A 19122-nucleotide genomic window follows, 5' to 3' on the forward strand; every position below is an offset into this window, starting at 1 on the left:
CCAGTTCCTCCAAAACGGCTAACGGCGTCTCGCATTGTTTCGTAGGGAACTTCAATGGAAGCAGCCGCATACCTGATGGAACGTCATCATCATACGGGCCACTCCACGTCCAACATTCTCATCCCTAAGTGGCATTTTTAAATTGAAAAATTGAAATTAAGAAAACAAAGATGAACACTAAACATTTTATTCCTTCAGAATCCAAATGCGACTGAATAAACATTTTAAACTCCTTAAAAATTAAACATTGAAAAATCTGTAGAGGGGGGACCGCGGTAGCCGAGTGGTTAGCATGAGAGACTCTCACGCCGCGGTCGTGGGTTCGATTCCCACCATCGCCTCTGGCCCTTTTTTCACAATAACGCCCCTCTCACCAATTTGAAACACACATATAAGAATTGTCACCATGGCTAATATGCATAGTTCATAACGCAAAAAAAAAAAAAAAAAAAAAAAAAAAAAAAAAAAAAAAAAAAAAAANATGTGTAGAGATTAGTGACCGTTAATCGATAGTTATTCAGATATCGTGAGATGCGGTCGGGTGTGATGTATGCACTCTCAACACGACACGCAAGGATGGCACAATTACACAGAAGACAAACTCTTTGTGCCCTGAAGATGATCTCAATAAAGATCGAAACGTTGGCACGATAAAGAAAATGTTTTTCTGAAACCTACATCGCACCCGACCGCATCTCACGATATCTGAATAACCATTGAAAAATCCTTCATCCTTGTTTAGGATAAATGATTAAGTGTGTTTACATCTAATTGATATTCCCAATTTGAAACATAGCTCAAATGAAGGGCAGAATATTCTTTTATCGAGAAAACGAAAAAAAAAAGTTGGGTGGAATTTTTTGCTTCTAATCATCACAAAACGATACTTGTAAATCACACAAGAACCTGTTGTTCTTCTATTTATTCCATTTAAGCTCACTTTTCTTAGATAAGTACGCTTGCTCCTTTAATTTACTTTTCATGTAATTCTTTAGTTATTCTCACTCCATCTAAAAACCTTAATTTTATTTTTCAAATTTGAGAGTCGAAGATGCTGTCTTTCTTTTGAAACGCCATTGTTATTTTTATACTTTATACTTTCTTCTTCTTTTTTGTTTGTTTGTAGTTTACTAGTTTTTTTGTTAATAATCCCATTTTACTGTAGCAAGTCCTATAAATGTGCTATTAGAGGGAATAAATTTCAAAAATGCTTTTAGTATGGCACTTTCCTTAAAATAGACTTCTTTTTTCTATCTCCAATCTTTCACCTTTACAACCTGAAACTTCGGATTCGGTGATACATCAAGCTTAAGCATAGACACATTTAGCTTAACATATACATATACATAGTTTACACTACAAATCGTAAAGCTTGTCACATGACTATTTATCCATCAATTCAAATTCTCCAGTGAATATTCTAAGATATATTAGGCTATATCTGGACATAAAGCCTGTCTGTTCTCCAAATGGACAAATCAATCGAACAACATCAGAAAGAAAATTCTGAATGAAACTACTTGTCAAAAACATTACCTAATAAAATATTATTATTTTGAGCAATTTTGATGCTAATCTTGTTCAAAAATAAAAATTAACATTTAGCATCAACTAATCTTTATGTAAGGTATTGCTTGTGATAAAAAAGTCAGTGTCACGAGCGGGATTCGAACCCACGACCTTCGGCTTAATACGCCGCTGCTCTATCACTTAAGCCGTAATGCCAGCGGCGTATTGAGCCGAAGGTTATGGGTTCGAATCCCGCTCGTGACACTGACTTTTTCATCTCAACCAATACCTGACATAAAGATTAATTAATTGAAAGATATTATTTAGTCAATCGTACCAAGGCCAAATTAATGGATTTTGCATTAAGTTAATAGTTAAATTTATATACTCGTTATTTTCTTTTAAAACAATTTTGTAGGCTTCTCTAACCATTTCTAATGGACAGTTTTAGCCAAAAGCTTTGGAAAAACTGAGAAACATACTTACAAAATTTTGAAAAGAAAAAATCAATACAAGAAAAACAAAACTGGGGCAATTTTAATAATAGTGGAATTATGTAGTAAACAATACGTCTAATGTAAGAAGGGCAGGAAAAACCTCTCGGATTAATGGAAAACAGTCCCGACAAAAGGGAAGAACCTAAGAAAGCCTTTTGTGAAGAAGATAATTAAATTGAAATAAAAGTTGGTTCAGAAAGAACCTGCGAAGGGTGGAGGGGTGAGCCAGTAAGCACTCCACTCAAGCTTGTTATTAACACAATCTACTGGCAAGCCAGACGGGCTTGTTTGAGGCTAAGTCCTATCCGAGATAAAGTGAACAAGGCGATTGTAAAATTGGTTCTTCCTTCAAACAGATTTTGAAGTATTTCTTTTAAAAAATTATACGTTTAGTGAAAATATTTAAACACATGTTTATTAAAATTTTCCATTGCCAATAACTACTATCTCTTTAGTTAAAATATAAATTTGTAATTTCCAAAATTTTTTAAAATTATATAGATTTTATATAAAATTTGATATATTTGCTTAACTGAATTCTATTTTCCCCCATATGGGCAAAATGACTATTGATCAATACATTCCAGTAACAATATGTCAAGAAATGTTTGATTTTCCCCTTTTCAGTTTTATACAAGGCCTAGATTGTATATTATTTTGTACCAAGCCGAAACGATATATGTTCAATTGTCAATTCCGTTTAGAAACGATGAAAAAAAAATTTCCGACCCGGTGTTGCGCGATAAAAGACATACGTGATTTATCTGACGATGATTTGTTTACAACTGGGCACAATAAATGAAGTTTTCATCGAAGTTCCAGGTGTTTAGTGACCCCTGGAGGGACGTGGCATTGATTATCACGTTATCTGATCAAGGGGAGGCAGGAACGCCTCGTTTTCGATTCACGTCTAAATCTCACGCGGAAAAAAATTGGAGTTAATATATTCTGATAAGGGAAATGACAAATGAGTCTGATCTACCGGAGAAAAGTTTTACGACCTGAAAAATTGTCCAATTATTTACCCGATCTATAAAAACAACAAAAAATCCATTGACGGATTCGTCACAGTATTTTGTGAATCTATTGTAACGGTATAACAAAATGCGTTTTTAGTCTATTTCGTACACGGCCTCTCTCATTTTATCTCTCTCTCACTGACTCACTATCTTTTCTTTTTTTCTATATGAGTATTGCGTGCCTGGGTTCGTTCTTAGACGTAGCACAGGCCTTCGACAGGGTCTGGCATCCAGGCAAACTTTTTTAACTTAAGCACTTCCTACCCTCTCATTTTTTTCACCTTTTATTGAAATTCTACCTAACTGATCTCTGTCAGAGTGAGGTCCGGCAGTGAATTCTCGGAAGACAAACAGATACTTTACAGGTGTACCGCAAGGTAGTATCCTTGGTCGTATTATATATATCTTTTATACTGCTGGCCTACCAATACCCCCTAACGCTATTATCACCACCTACGCGGACGACACCGCAATTCTATCCTTTAACTCGAATCCTGACACGCAATCTTCAACATCCAGGAGCACCTTGAGCTTATGGAAGACTGGTGTAAAAAATGGAGGGCAAGACTGAAGAAAAATGCACTCCGTGTACTTGTACGCTGAAAAAGCAGTCCTCCATTGTAGATCAACAACAAAGAGGGACCAGTTTCCACTCAAGTCAAATACCTGGGAATACATCTCGACAGCAGACTGACGTGTAATCCCCACAAAAGACTTAAAAACAACTTAATACAAGGTCTACAACTAAGACTTCTAAAGCTGAAATCGACATTGACAATTTAAACAAAGCTAACATTGTACAAGACTTTTCTAAGACCAATATGGACATAGTGGAGCTGTGCTGTACTGCCAAACCAATATCCAACGCATCCAGTCCTTCCAATCGAAAATCTTTAGACATATTGTCAAAGCGTCTTATTATGTCACTAACCACAAACACATCGACATTCCTTTTGTCAACGAACTAATCCGGTACAAATTCCAAACCTTCCAAACAAACTTTTCGAACCATCTTAACCATACCGCTCGAGCTCTCTCCACCCAGACCCATCTTGAAAACCACGACGGATCAACGAAGGTCGCCTCGGGACCTAATCATGCACACTGAGCGCCAGCAATGGCTGGATCCTCAAATCATGTGTTCTAGCTGGTGCTAGTGTTTTGCTGTGTGATATATTAATCATGTGTGCATATTTCTATAGTATACTATCATGTTTAGGTAACAAATTAATTCAAAATTTTTTTTTGTATTTGTCTTATTAATTTTTAATAATAAATTTTTATTATAATTTTGTTGAAAATATATTTTTCTATATTATACACAATGTATTTACTGTATACTTATTCATACTATTTTACCTCCACTTTGGTCTCTTTCATTCTCTCACACTTCTTTTCGTTTTTATCTCTGTCGCTCTATCTCACTCTTAATATTATTTCTTTCCCCATGCCTTTATAAAAAATATTACTTTTCCAATTTTTACTGTCACAATTACGCTTACTACTAACTTATTTGTCTGTCTATCGTTTTATGTATCTGTCGGACTATCTGACTCTCCCCTTCTCACTGTATCTATCACTAGTGAGTCACTCTATCTATCACAGTCAAAGTGCACTCAATCACTATCATTTACTATCTCCTTCTTTCTTCCTATCTCTCTCTCTCTTTCTCACTCTCTNCTCTCCCTTTCACTCTCATTCTCTCTCTCTTTCTCTCTCTCTCTCCCTTACACTCTCTCTCTATCTATCTATCTATCGCTCTCTCCCTTTCATCCCCCTCTCTCTCTCCCCCTCTCACCCTCTCTCTCTCTCTCTCTCTCTCTCTCTCTCTCTCTCTCTCTCTCTCTCTCACACACACACTGTCAATCATTTCTTATCTATATAATTATTGTAATACATCAATTAACTTGTCATAGGGAGGTTTTTAATGTTGTCAACTTGCAAAATTTGAATTGTTTTGATTTATTAAGTTTCCTTTCAATTCACAATAGCTTTTTTCCGTCCATTTTTCCTCCTATATTAAACTCCCATTCGGAAAATCCGTGCTTGCCCCTCGTGCGTTGAATAAGATAGATCTTATCAATCAAAAAGCCAGTCAAAAGCTGGTTTTCCATGATTAAATTTAATGTCCCGCGGTTGATATATAGCTTCGGCTTGTTTTGAACGTGCTGTACTACTCGGATTTGAGGAGGGGTCGAAATTTCCCAAGGGCACCAGCACACCTTCTATTATACCTTCAGTCAACGCCCATACCGGGAGACAGATGTCGAGTAAACAACAAGGATAAACTTAATCCTGTATAAAGTTAAACCTAAGCCGGTCCCTTTATAAAGTTTTGATGGCTTGGAATGTCAACACAATGGAAAAACAGATCCGCGTTGCGGTTGATAATTTATATTGAAGCGGTTGACAAAAAAATAAAATAACACATTGCAAATTTTTCATCGATTTTTCCTATTTCATATGTTTTCATGATGTATAAAAACACTTTTTGAAAAATTCACCATTCTAAATTTACAAAATTGTTAGAAATTGAGACAGTATTCATCAGTACTATGTGCGATCCGGGCTGCTACGTTGAAGATGTCATGCCACGTGTAATAACAAACTGTACTACTGATCTTCTAGTCAAAATTGGTAACCAACGTGTTTTTATATTTTTATGTTACAAAAAATCACTGTCAAGGCGTTATCAATCGAAATATGCAAACAGCTATGTTCACCATAAAACAGCACCATTTTATAAATACAATGATATTAAATTATTGACAGATTCGTTTATCTAAAAACCAAACAAATTCTAAACAAGAGAAGCTGTTTTTAAACGATATTGTTTTCTAAAACACATGAACAACACAAGAAACTATATATTTTTCCAAGCATAGCAATATTTATCAAGTTTATACATCGTAGCAATTTTTAATTTTTTTATATGCTAACTGAACAATTTTATTATAGTATTTAAGAAATATAACAATTAACATAAATTAAAATCAGTAAATAACCAAGAATGCTAAAGAGGTGAGAAAAACCGACTGTAATAAAAGCCTCTTTGTAATAACAGGTCGAAATTTTTATAAATTTGTTTTAGTGATTTTTCAGGTGAACTCAATTGAATTTCTGAACATAAAATCTATCTATCTATCCATCTATCTAACTTTCTGTCTGTCTATCTATCTTTCTTTCTATCTACCTACCTATTTTCATAACTACCTACGTACATACCTACCTACCTATTTTCATAACTACCTACGTACCTACCTACCTACCTATTTTCATATTTATCTACGTACATACCTACCTACCTATTTTCATAACTACCTACCTACCTATTTTCATAACTACCTACCTACATACATACATAACTACCTATATACATACATAACTACCTACCTACATACCTACCTACCTACCTATTTTCATAACTACCTACGTACATTCCTACCTACCTACCTACCTATTGTCATAACTACCTACCTACATACATACATAACTACCTACATACATACATAACTACCTACCTACATACTTACCTACCTACCTATTTTCATAACTACCTACCTACATACCTACCTATCTACCTACTAACCTACCTACCAACCTACCTACCTACCTACATACCTATCTACCTACCTACTAACCTATCTACCAACCTATCTACCTATATACATACCTACCTATCTACCCACCTATCTATCTATCTATATCTCCGTACTTCTTTCTCTATCTTTCTATCTAAAAGTTTATCTTCCTATCTTTTCATTCATTCACTTCCTAATTTACTTCTCCATTTCAATTCTCTTCTCCCTTCTTTTTCCTATTATTTGTTCTTTTTTTCTGTGCTCGTCAACGTTTTAAATTCTTACCATATTCTATTGTTCTGCCATGTTTATTAGTTGTTAATTGGCATATATCAGAAAATATTTTAATTTAAATCGGATCGTATCCTAAATGAAAATATAATAGACGGTGTAATTAAATAAACATAAACGTACAGTGCACAAACCATTTTATTTTTATTTTATATGAATCAAAATATTTATTACCGGCTAAGTACAACTAAAATGATCTTTAAAATTATGTTACAAGTGGCTTATAACCAATGTTTTCAAAGGGACTAAACAAATTGAATATATAAATAAGCATACGTTACGATAATGTTTTTTTATTCACATCGTAAACTTTTCAATTTGTCTGAGAGCGTTGGATTCTAACACGCTTACAGCAATACATCATTTTTCACGTCATAGGAGTCAACATGACTGATAGTGGGCAGCGATAATAACGCAAGCTTGCGAATTCCGAGCAATTTCACTATATTCAGAAATACTGGGTGTATCTCAGATGTTAAGTTTTAGACAATGTGTTATGTTTTATTAGTAATTTTGTCTTTTCTGAAACTCTCACGTGGGCAAGAAAGTAGACGAATTAATACTAAGAAAAATTACACCCATCTTCATAATATATTTTTCAAAAAGTTAAGTTAATTTTATATGATAGAATGTTCGTAGAAAAGTAAGATATATAGAAAGTTAGATAGGGTTTGGACAGAATAGGTAGGTAAGTTGTTAGTGATAGATAGACAGGTAGCAAAGAAGTTAGCAATGTTAAATATAACTAATAATAGTTGGTAGGTTCATAGGAAGGAAGCAAAGACGATAGTTAAGTACAATTAAGTTAGTAAAGTAGATTAGATAGATCGATACATAAAGATGTATGGTCGTTGATTGTTTAGTTAATTAATAGGTAGGGTGATTCAATGAATACGTAAATACGAATATAAGTACGTAAGGAGTTGTGTAAGCAGATAAATAGATTATTATAGTTGTAGATATGACAATAGGTAGGTCAATACTTCGATGGCCTAGGGTGACAGGCAGGGTCGTAGGTTCGTGGCTATATTTAGTTGAGAAGAGCAAGTCATGTAGATACACAAATAAAATAGATTGGTAGTTTGTTTCATAAATAGGTAAATAGGTAAAAAAGTCCTAGCAGGACAGTTGGGTAGGCTGCTGAGTCGATGGGTATTATTCGGCAGGTACTAACTACTTTTGCTTGACAAAGTAGGAAAGAAATTTAGGAAAATAAATATATAAGTAATGGTAAGTTTATTATTTAAAACATTTTAAAATCAGACATGGTCTGCAACCGAGAAGAACTTTCCAGGGGGAAAAGATCTTGTGACAGTATGTTTTGGCATCAGTGGCCTCACATCGTCGTCTTAGTTTAAAGTTTAAATGTTGAAAAATTGACATTTTCTTGGTGAAATTACATACATTAGCCGAGCCAAAATATGTAGATGAATTTATTTTTACAATAAAACTAGAATAAATTAAAGGGTCGACTGTGGGTATCGAACCCACGACTGCAGGGTTTACAAGCCGGGAGTCTGACGCTCCAACATTCGCTGACCATAGTCTTTTTTTATATTTGATCTCGCATTTTATTAATAATTATTTCTTTTTCTTTGATATTCACCTTGTCATGAACTACGAACAAATTGGTTACAAGATAAATAATAAAGTAACACGAAATTGATGTTTAGTCGGCAGATTAAACAACCTAATTTTCATTAAATAAATTCATTTCCATTAGGTTTCAACAGCTTTATAATTTTTACTACTACTTATTTATTATATAATAAAATAAATTATTTCTGGAAACCTTATGTTTGTCAGATGGCCGTCTTATTGGTAACGACATAAGAAGGATATCACTTTTAGCATAAAGCGGCCCATAGACGATCAATATTATTGCGCAATATTTTGGATTGTGCAATTTAATTGATCGTGTGTAGACGATATTGAAAGTTTGTGCAATGCATTGACGAAAAGTTGAAAATATATTGTACAACCTGGAAAATATTGCACCGTCTGTTGGCATAATTGCGCAATATCAGTCAGTTTGTGAAGTATCAACAAGTGGTGCAGTTCGCATGCTCGTGGTTGCACAAAATATTGCACAAACTTCAATATCGCCTTCAAACAAAATTTTGTACAATATTATTTGAACGTTAAGGGACAACCGTCAAATTATTGCGCAATCTATATTGTACAATAATATTGACCGTTTATGGGCCGCTTTAGAAAGTAATACAAACAAAAAATTATTTATATTGAAAAAGCTTTGATCAAATACAAAAGGAGAAGAAGAATAACACGTTTTTTTTTCAGTATTCGGTTATGGCACGGGATGGTTTTTTGCTAAAATGTTCACTTCTCGTAAGTACTCTGATATTTATTTTATATTATTTTTTGTATCAATTAAAATAGATACGTACACGTATATGAAATTATCTTAATATACATTTTATATATTGAAATAACCATAAAAATTATTATGTATTTGGAAATCTGGACTGGTGTGACGGAGTTTTAGAAAAACATTTTTTTAATCGTTTCATCGTTTCGATCTTTATATTGTTGTGTGTCGTGTTGAGAGTGGCAGTGAGATATTCCTATTCCGATATTTTATAACCTTAAAAATTGATTATTGACTCTGGTATTGATGCTGTTTCCTTCGATACTAATTGTTTGACAATCTTTTATTATAAAATGAAAACAAAATTGGATTAGGGATAAAGATAAAGATGGGAATAAGAGAGGCGGCCAAGAGGCCTAATGCACCTCGACCTGAATAGATTTTTTTTGCTCCCCTGTTTTTTTACAACTCACTGGCCAGTTTCAGGTTGTTAGTCAGTCTCCATAGCTTTGCCAGCGCTCCTTAAACGAAGAATCTTCTTGATTGCAGTTTTTCTCGTCCTAGTTGCAAGAACCTGCACCTACATAGACCTTCACAGAAACATAGAATGTTTTCTGCAATCTCCAACTTTTTCTGTCAGTATCTGCATAGAGTGGTTCTTCTGTATGTACCCCTATCCAGTGCATGTGCTTTCTTAAGTGGGAAGGAATCGACCCTGAGTAGCCATATCCCACTAAATGACGGACTACGGTGACAATGGGTGGTACAGTGTGGAAAAAGCGAGGGGTGCAGCCTGAAAAGTCGAGCTTCGTGTGCTTGTTCACTTCCTTTCCTCAATCCAGGTACTTGGGCATTTATCCTTGAGACCTCTCCCAACCCGTGGATGCAAGGAGGTATCCAGGCGCAAAATAATTGCGCAGCCTTGAGGGCGTGGCAACCTCTCTGAAGCACAAGCTGGATTCGTGCTGGCCTCCGGGTCGGCAGAGGCAGGCGGGTGCTTTATCAGAGGCACACGAGGGTTAGGGTGCCAGATCCTGCCTGCATAGTAAATGGAGAGTAATAACCATCTGTACTATGAGGTAGCAGAAATGTTTCAAATTCCAGCGACTGCTACATGGGAACGTCCTCGTAATGGCTTAGTGGCGATGCTCCTGGCGGGAACTTAGAGAAGAGGCTGTTCTTCTATCTGTGACCTCCGCCCTAGCATTTGCGTATGGCCTTCGTTATAACCCCGGCCTTACGGTATACGAAGGTTCGGACCATCCACGGACCAGTTCAGGACGCTCAGACTACGCTGACGGAGCGGATCCGGAAGTTTTTACGCTGGAGGAGCCCCAATATTCTGGGAGATAGTCACCTTCTCTATCTAGGGAGTGCGTGGGAGACCAGGCTGATGCACTTCAGCCACCTTGGGTTCGACCACTAGTGATAGCCGTCTTGGCACCTCGGGGCGTGGGTTCCCACATCAACGCTTGCGGCTGTAACACCCATCCAGTCGCGAGCGAAGGTGCGCCATTTCTCATCTTGAATATCAAACCAGTAAGGCTAAAGATCCTCATTGGGCTTTTAAGGACGACCAAATATTTGGGAACCTTATGTCCGGTAAGGAGTTCAACTAGAATCCTGGTTCAGTTGCGATTGCCTTCCAGTAATTCTTTTTTAAGTTTTGCGAACGGTCCTTCACGCGCCTAAAACTTGCGGCATTGTTCCATCAGGTTTTAGTCTCATTAAAAATCGATTTTAATATGTATCCTCTTTTGTGCCCGGTTTAGAGAGTCCATGTTGACCCCCAACATGTCAACATTTTCGTTGCATCTATGCTCAGAGTGCCCAGTCATTAGTGTTGCTGACTTCCGTCAGGGCCTCCATACAGTTCCGAACACTCTGCCTTCGCCTCGCATGAGGGACTTAGTGCTGCCTGACTGTCAAACAAAATGGCTACCGCCCGGCATATATTCCTAACCTTTTTATTTCTCTGGCATATTGTTCAATCGCTCGTTCAAAATTGGCTTATAAAAGGTAAATGTAGATAGTGCACTTAATCCTATAAAACTAAACTCTTTCCTTTTTATCTTCTTACTCAATTCTGTTGGTGTGACTGTGTTTGTAGATTTTGGAATAAATTTTGTTTTTAGCCGCCATATACGACCAGGAGTCTGAACGTCGTGGTGTATAACCAACGACAATCCTTTTATTTTTCTCTTACCTTAATTTTTATTAGAGCATCAAATAGATATATGTATGATAACACGCACGGCCTCATCAGATGTGCTGATTTTGCAAAATTAAAACTTATACTGAAATAGTTAATTTTATTTGTTTAAAAAATCCAAGTATTTTAGTTAAAATTTTTTGTTGGTTTCGTGAGGAGCGGTCAAGAATGAGATAGTTTAGAAAAACATTTTCATTTTTTTTTGCCGACATTTCGACCTTTATTTGGGTCATCTTCAGGACATTAAGTGTGGTGCTATTCTTGTGGTGCCATATTGGTGTACCTTTATTATTGGAACTTAAAATTTACTTAAAACCTAAATTTATTAAGGTTTTTATTTGAGATAAAAAAGTCAGTGTCACGAGCGGATTCGAACCCACGTTCTTCGGTTAGATACGCCGCTGCTCTACCATTTGTAATGGATCTCTCTCAAACAAAAAAAAAACTCCAAACCTTCCTCACTCATCCCCTCTCTCAGATATCCTTCCCGCGCTCTTCAAAAAGCCCTCCTCGTATTCCCTATTTACGTGGCTTGTTTGTTATAAATATTCCCTCCAGTAGAGGAAAAAAAATCTTTCACTTTGGTCATGTTAAGTAATTAAATGGTTTTAAACTGCGTTTACAATGTTATTCAGACTTTCCGTCGTTCATATCCTTCAAGAACGAAGACGTTGACGTCGTTTTGGACTGCAGACGAGTGAAAGACCTCACGGAAGACGAGTTCGAGAAGGTGGTTGACTTAATGAGACTCAACATGAAAGTCTACTACGAGAAATGTGACTGGGGCTGGGACGAAGAGAAGAAGAGAGAAGAGTTGTTGGAGAGTCCTGCGAGGTACCTTCTGGCCAGGGTGCAGTGGTCGACACCACTCGCATACTCGTCTTCTCACATTTCAGGTTCGACTTAGATTACAAGCAGAGCGTACTGTACCTATACGAGCTCCAGCTGGATCCTGCGGTGCACAGGAAAAAGCTCGGACAGTTCATGCTCAAGGCGCTTGAATTGATGGCTTTTAAAAACTCCATGCAGAAGGTCATCTTGACGGTCCTCAAACACAACCACGCTCTGCTACCACTATTTGTAATGGATCTCTCTCAAACAAAAAAAAAATTCCAAACCTTCCTCACTCATCCCCTCTCTCAGATATCCTTCCCGCGCTCTTCAAAAAGCTCGCCTCGTATTCCCTATTTACGTGGCTTGTTTGTTATACACTTGAGCTACTTCATTTCAACTTATTAAATTCACTAGTTTTTTTGGTCCGCTTGACCAATTAATATCATTCAATTAATTAAGGTTTTTAGTTGAGAAGAAAGTCAAAATGTGTGGTTGAGATGGGAAGTTAGTGTCCGAATGGATCGAAGTCATGACAGCTCAGGTGGTAGAGCAGGGGCGTATCAAGCCGAAGGTCGTGGGTTCGAATCTCGCGCATGACACTGACATTTTTATCTCAAATAAAAACCTTAAGTAATTGAAAGATAATTGGTTTAGACAACGAAAACTAGTGAATTACTTAAAACGTTGATATTGATCAAATTTGCGAGCTTCTACTTAAAATAAAATCATGAAATTGTATTTTAAGGAATAATAATTTTTTTCGACCACGGTTATTTGTAATAACAGAAAGAACCATTTGGTCCATTTCAGCCACCTAATCGCCTCAGCGAGAAATAGGCCTAAGTCCAATTTCCAACCCTTTGTGAGAAACTAATGGAAAAATGGACATAATATTATCCGGACAATATTCCCTTCTCAAAAAGGGGAACAACAATGGTTGTGTTAATGCTCAAGAGAATGGGAGAAAAGAACAAAGGACATATATTGCCGTTTTATTCGGTCGGGAATCCGATTAGGAACCGATTGAAGAAATTCAGAAGACGCAACAGTAAAATCCCGACAAGGATCCCGTTATAAAATTGAGTGGAAAAAACACATTTCGGCTTTCTTATCCGCTTTTCTTTCAAAAGGGCTTCCTTTTATTTAGATGCCGTTCTCAATAGAAATAGAAAAATCCAAATACCTTTTGTATTTTTGATTTTGATTCCAGGAAATAAAATTACGTGTAAGAATAGGACGTGGCCTATGATAATAGGACTCGGAATCGGAGCTGGCATGGCCTCCGAAAACTGCAAAAGAGAAATGACCACTTTATTATCACAAAAACCCACTGTAAAGGTCGAGAGGCCACAACCAACCGATTTAAAAAAGGTAAAATATTAAATTATGTTACCAGTATTATTTAAATAACAGCTCTTATTTTCATTTTTTTTAGAAATTATGTTTGTAACCTGTTTTATTCGGTAATGGCTTAATCGATAGTGTCAGTATAGTACACTGTTTTACCATGAAGAGTCTATATTTTTAACAATAAAGCATAATTTTTTAAATAAATATATTTTTTTAATTTTGTTTACTTTATTATTTATTTTTTTGTGTTTATAACTTTAAACGTCATATTTTACCCTCGCGTTCTGAGTGTATTTAAACAAAAAAATAAAATTTGGACGTACATTCTGTCCGATTTCCCGGCAGCCGAGATTCTAAGTTCCAGTCTTTGATTTAACAATTAATTAATGTTTATGTAAAGTTTTTAGTTGAGATAAATAAGTCAGTGTCACGAGCGGGATTCGAACCCACGACCTTCGGCTTAATACGCCGCTCTACCACTTGAGCTATGGTGACTTGGAAGGTCGTGGGTTCGAATCCCGCTCGTGACACTGACTTATTTATCTCAAGCAATACCTTACATAAAGATTAATTAATTGGAAAAAGTTATTTGCTCAATCGGATCTCGAACTCTAATGACTTTGATTTAACATTTCACTAAATAAAATTATAAATTTTATTTTACCTGATGAAAAGAAAAAGTTTTTTACAGGGTGTCATTTTTATAAGGCTTAATTTTCCATGAATATATAACTTTATCGAAAAACCAAAAATTTTAATATATTTCGTCTAGTTTTAAATTTTTATTACTTTTTTAAAATGTTTGTTATTAGTACACTTCAGAGGCAGAGCAACTTTGAAATTTTAACCGAAAACTTATACTATTTAAACACTGTTTTAAAGAATTGTTTACACTTAGAAGAAATTTTTTAATTTTTATTATTATACTCAATAAGTAATTTTTTTGCTAATTGATACAAAAATTCCGTGCTTTGGTTTTAAATAGGTTATTTTTAACAATACTGCCACGGGAAAAACATAAAATAATAATACATAGCAAACATAAAATATTCTAATGGAACTGGAACTAATTGAGCCGAATATTTTGGGATGATGTTGATCGATCTGCTTGCAGTGATTACGAATGTTTTTATTTTATATACGCTAGAATTTTTTTAAAAATGTACGCTACATGTACGGACCATCAAGAACCAAAAATAGCAACATAGAAGTGTTCACAAAACGCATCAACATTATTCCGAACAAAAAACCGATGCACCAAAACAGCAAACAAAATTTACATTTCTCTTTACATTCTGTCCACGTAACTTTTGTTTTACCCAATTAAAATTTAATTGTGCCCCCATTTTTCAGTGTAAACTCTCCTTTAAAAACAGTGAGTAAAGAAGTTAACGTTCTCATTTAAAATTTCAATGTTTTACTCGCTATGAAATATCCTGACAACAAATAATTTTAAAAAGTTATAACAATTTAAAACGACTAAAAACTAATAAGTAGGAATTAGTTGGTTTTTCGACCAAGTGAACACATATTACTTCTTATTTAATAAAAATTAATATGACATAAAATAAATTTATCTTGTGAAATAAGATCATAAAAATTTGATTCTGATGCTCCTTTATGCTAAAAAGAATCACCCTAATTTTTAAAATATTTAAGATTAATATTATATATACATGCATTATACTTAGTGATCTGATTGGCCAAATTACTTCTTTTGACTAATTATTCTTTGTATGTAAGTCTTGGTTGAAATGAAAACGTTAGTGTCACGAGCAGGATTCGAACCCACGAACTTCGGCTCAATACGACGAGCTCTAACCACTTGAAGTTACGATAGCTCAAGTGATTAGAGCAATGGCGTATTCAGCCGAAAGTCGTGGGTTCGAAACCCGCTCGTGACACTAACTTTTTCATTTCAACCAAGACCTAACATACAAAGAATAAAAAATGCATTTTGTAAAATAAAATTATAAAATAGCCGATTTATTTTTTAAACGTTACAAAAATGTTAACAGAACCAATCAAACAGAAATATGTTTAAAATCCAAAAATTAAAAGATTTCTAAAAAGCCTTGGGAAACTTCCAATTTGTTCGGAAATAGTTTGGGGAAAACTTGAACGAAATGTGCCTTTTTTAAGTCTCCAGGTTAGTCGAAACTGGCTTAACAATATTGTTAAATTTTTAACTGTACTGTAAATAGTCAAGGCGAAGTGAAAATGATTTTTTAAGTATTTTCTACTTTTTTTATTCATAAAAAAATAACAATAAACAGGTTATACTTTTTAACTTAAAACTTCTTAATTGTTTCCTTTATTGTTTTGTATTCTTTGAACATTTAAAGAAAATTAGAATAAATAATTAAAAGCAAATTTACTAGTTTTAGTGGTCCACTTGAACAATTAATATCTTTCAATTAATTAAGGTTTTTAGATGAGATAAAAAAGTCAGTGTCACGAGCGGGATTCGAACCAACAACTAACTTGTTAAAGGAGGGAAAATTCAAAACGTGGGGTTGAGATGGGAAGTTAGTGTTCGAGTGGATCGAGGTCAGGTTAGCTCAAGTGGTAGAGCAGCGGCGAATCAAGCCGAAGATCGTGGGTTCGAATCCCGCTCGTGACACTGACTTTTTTATCTCAACTACAAACCTTAATTGAAAGATTAAAAGCAAAAAAAGATTTTTAAGGAAGATCATTCAAACTAATTTTTCAGATCTACGTCAAATTTCCCAGTTCAAAGCATTTGTCAATAAAAATAATTAATTCATATAATTGTTATAAAATCGCACAATCAAAAAATTTTAATTAATCTCAAACACGTGCCTTGAGAATAAATCTAAAACAAAATTATTCTTATGGGGATGTTTCGAACTTTCGTTTCTCCCCGGTTATATTTATTTAAAACAAAAAGCCCCATCTCTTTCAGACTCCAAAGATGCGGAATATAGAGAAAACAAATCAAACTTTTCAGACAGTGGCTCGGTCACGTACAACACGATACGTAAGTTAAGTTTATTACGGGGTCCTGTCCTTCTAAAAGAAATAAATATAGACGGCCGAGGAGAAATCCCAAATGTACATACATTCGCCCCTTTTACCACCGTTCTTGTTTTTGTCGCCTTGCCGAGAGATGGAAATCCTCTACTTGTATTCAACAGCCTATACCGAAAGCTTACAAATAGATTCAAAGCTTTATGATGACGCCGGGTTAAAACGACCGCGACCGAGGTATTTTCGTATCTTGTTGTTCGACCATACCGCATAATTTTTTGCGACGATATACAAAATTCATATCGACGACTAAAACGAACTTTTATAACCCTGCATTGAGAAAGTTTATTTTAAAAAAATATTACTACTGTTATTATATCCTGAAAGTCGGGCGTTACTTTTAATGCCCAGAAGTGGGATCGTTAGACATTAACTGTGTCGGGTAATGGTCATCCCATGTACACCGTCGTATTAGAGGGGCAAGGCTGTATTACGGTAAAGAGATTAATTTGGAATGGAGTTTATAGGTTAAAGAGATTAATTTGGAATGGAGTGTAACGAACCGATTCAAGGACATAGGGGTTGTTTAGGTTGGGGTCGAGTAGGATGGTATGGCACATTTAATACACATACATTTAATAAGGGCATAAGGACTCTTTAAATTGGAAGGTCTGGATTCGTTTTAGCCGAATGAGGAAAATAAATTGGAAGGTTTTCATTCTGTTTAAAGTGTTATAGGGTATCTTTTTAATTAGCTCTGCTTCTCCAAATGCTTCTAAGCTGTTACCATTGTTTAAGTGACCTTACAATAATCAGGAGGCTACGAAAAGATGGGAATCGATAAAAAAAAAAGTAACCGTGATATCACTATATATGAACGATATGGCATCGCAACGAGGGGAAAGGTTTATAGCGTAGAAGATATAAAGGAATTGTGTGAGAATACATCCTTGAGGAACACCAACCTGTTTTTGTAGTGGAACCAGTGACTCCATGAAAGTGATGACGAGATAAGTTGAATTTAATGATGACATTTCATTATGGCATCGCGATGAATGGAAAGGGGTATAGCGTATAAGGTAAAAAGTAATTGTGTGAGAATACATCCTTGAGGAACACCGCCTGTTTTTTTAGTGGAACCAGTGACTCGGTGAAAGTGATGACGGGATTAGTTGAATTTAATGATGAGCTTTTAATACGGCATCGCGATGAGGGGAAAGGTTTATAGCGTAGAAGATATAAAGGAATTGTGTGAAAATACATCCTTGAGGAACACCGCCTGTTTTTGTAGTGGAATCAGTGACTCCATGAAAGTGATGACGAGATAAGTTGAATTTAATGACGACATTTCAATATGGCATCGCGATGAATGGAAAGGGTTATAGCGTATAAGGTAAAAAGTAATTGTGTGAGAATACATCCTTGAGGAACACCGCCTGTTTTTGTAGTGGAACCAGTGACTCCATGAAAGTGATGACGAGATAAGTTGAATTTAATGACGACATTTCAATATGGCATCGCGATGAATGGAAAGGGGTATAGCGTATAAGGTAAAAAGTAATTGTGTGAGAATACATCCTTGAGGAACACCGCTTGTTTTTGTAGTGGAACCAGTGACTCCATGAAAGTGATGACGAGATAAGTTGAATTTAATGATGACATTTCAATATGGCATCGAGATGAATGGAAAGGTTTGTGGCGTAGAAGGTAAAAAGTAAGTGTGTGAGAATACATCCTTGAGAAACACCAGCCTGTTTTTGTAGTGGAAAGAGTGACTTCGTGAAAATGATGAAGGTATAAGTTGAATTTAATGATGACATTTTACTTTATTGAGCTTTCACAGCAAGCATCAGTCTCATATCTTTTATCACATAATTATCCATGCATAAACTTAAAAAAAATACTAATCAAACCTATTTAGAATTCACCATTTCTCCTTATGAAGAGATAATATTGTTTCTCAAGGCATAACCTTAGTATACCACTTTCTCTTCATCTCCCTTTCTACCCTTGTTATCCTTTTCAAGTTAAGTACCACCTTCACAAATCCCCAGGCAAAAAACGCCTGGGCATGATATAATTATGTCCTCTATAATGCCATCATAAGATCCTCTCGCTATCCCCTCTTATGAAAATTATTCCTACGTTATTCTTATTTTTAAACTCACAACCCCCCAACCACATATCCTCTTAATACAAGATCTACTTTCTCACCAATTCGGCTTCCGTCATCATCATTTCACTTGGTTTCAGATTTGTCGACACTATCTCCTCTGCTCTAGAGAATAAAGAGTATTGCTTTTGTACTTCCTAGATGTAGCACATGCTTTTGATTTATCCTGTAATCCTATCTAACCGACTGCTGCTTCAGAGTGAGAAGTTTTCAGAAGCATCGAGTTTTCAGTCGGAAGTCAGATAAGAGCAAGTCGGCGTCCCACAAGGGAGCATTCTTGGTCTCATCCTTTAAATTATTTATACTATAGCCTATGCGCCTTAATACCATCATCAA

The 19122-nt window shown here is 35.5% G+C and overlaps 1 long non-coding RNA gene and 1 pseudogene across 1 annotated transcript; both read left to right on the forward strand.

The window, feature by feature from the left end:
• The first annotated feature begins 5471 nt into the window (after nucleotides 1–5471).
• Nucleotides 5472–9247, forward strand: LOC106664041. Its single transcript, XR_002910243.1, has 2 exons — nucleotides 5472–5662; nucleotides 9199–9247. It is a non-coding gene; the product is annotated as an uncharacterized LOC106664041 (long non-coding RNA).
• Nucleotides 9248–12045: 2798 nt separating this feature from the next.
• LOC112126811 lies at nucleotides 12046–12677 on the forward strand (annotated as a pseudogene).
• Nucleotides 12678–19122: the final 6445 nt, after the last annotated feature.

Source organism: Cimex lectularius, unplaced genomic scaffold (assembly GCF_000648675.2).
Source record: "Cimex lectularius strain Harlan isolate CLEC.00 unplaced genomic scaffold, Clec_2.1 scaffold26, whole genome shotgun sequence".
In the NCBI taxonomy this organism is placed as follows: domain Eukaryota; kingdom Metazoa; phylum Arthropoda; class Insecta; order Hemiptera; family Cimicidae; genus Cimex; species Cimex lectularius.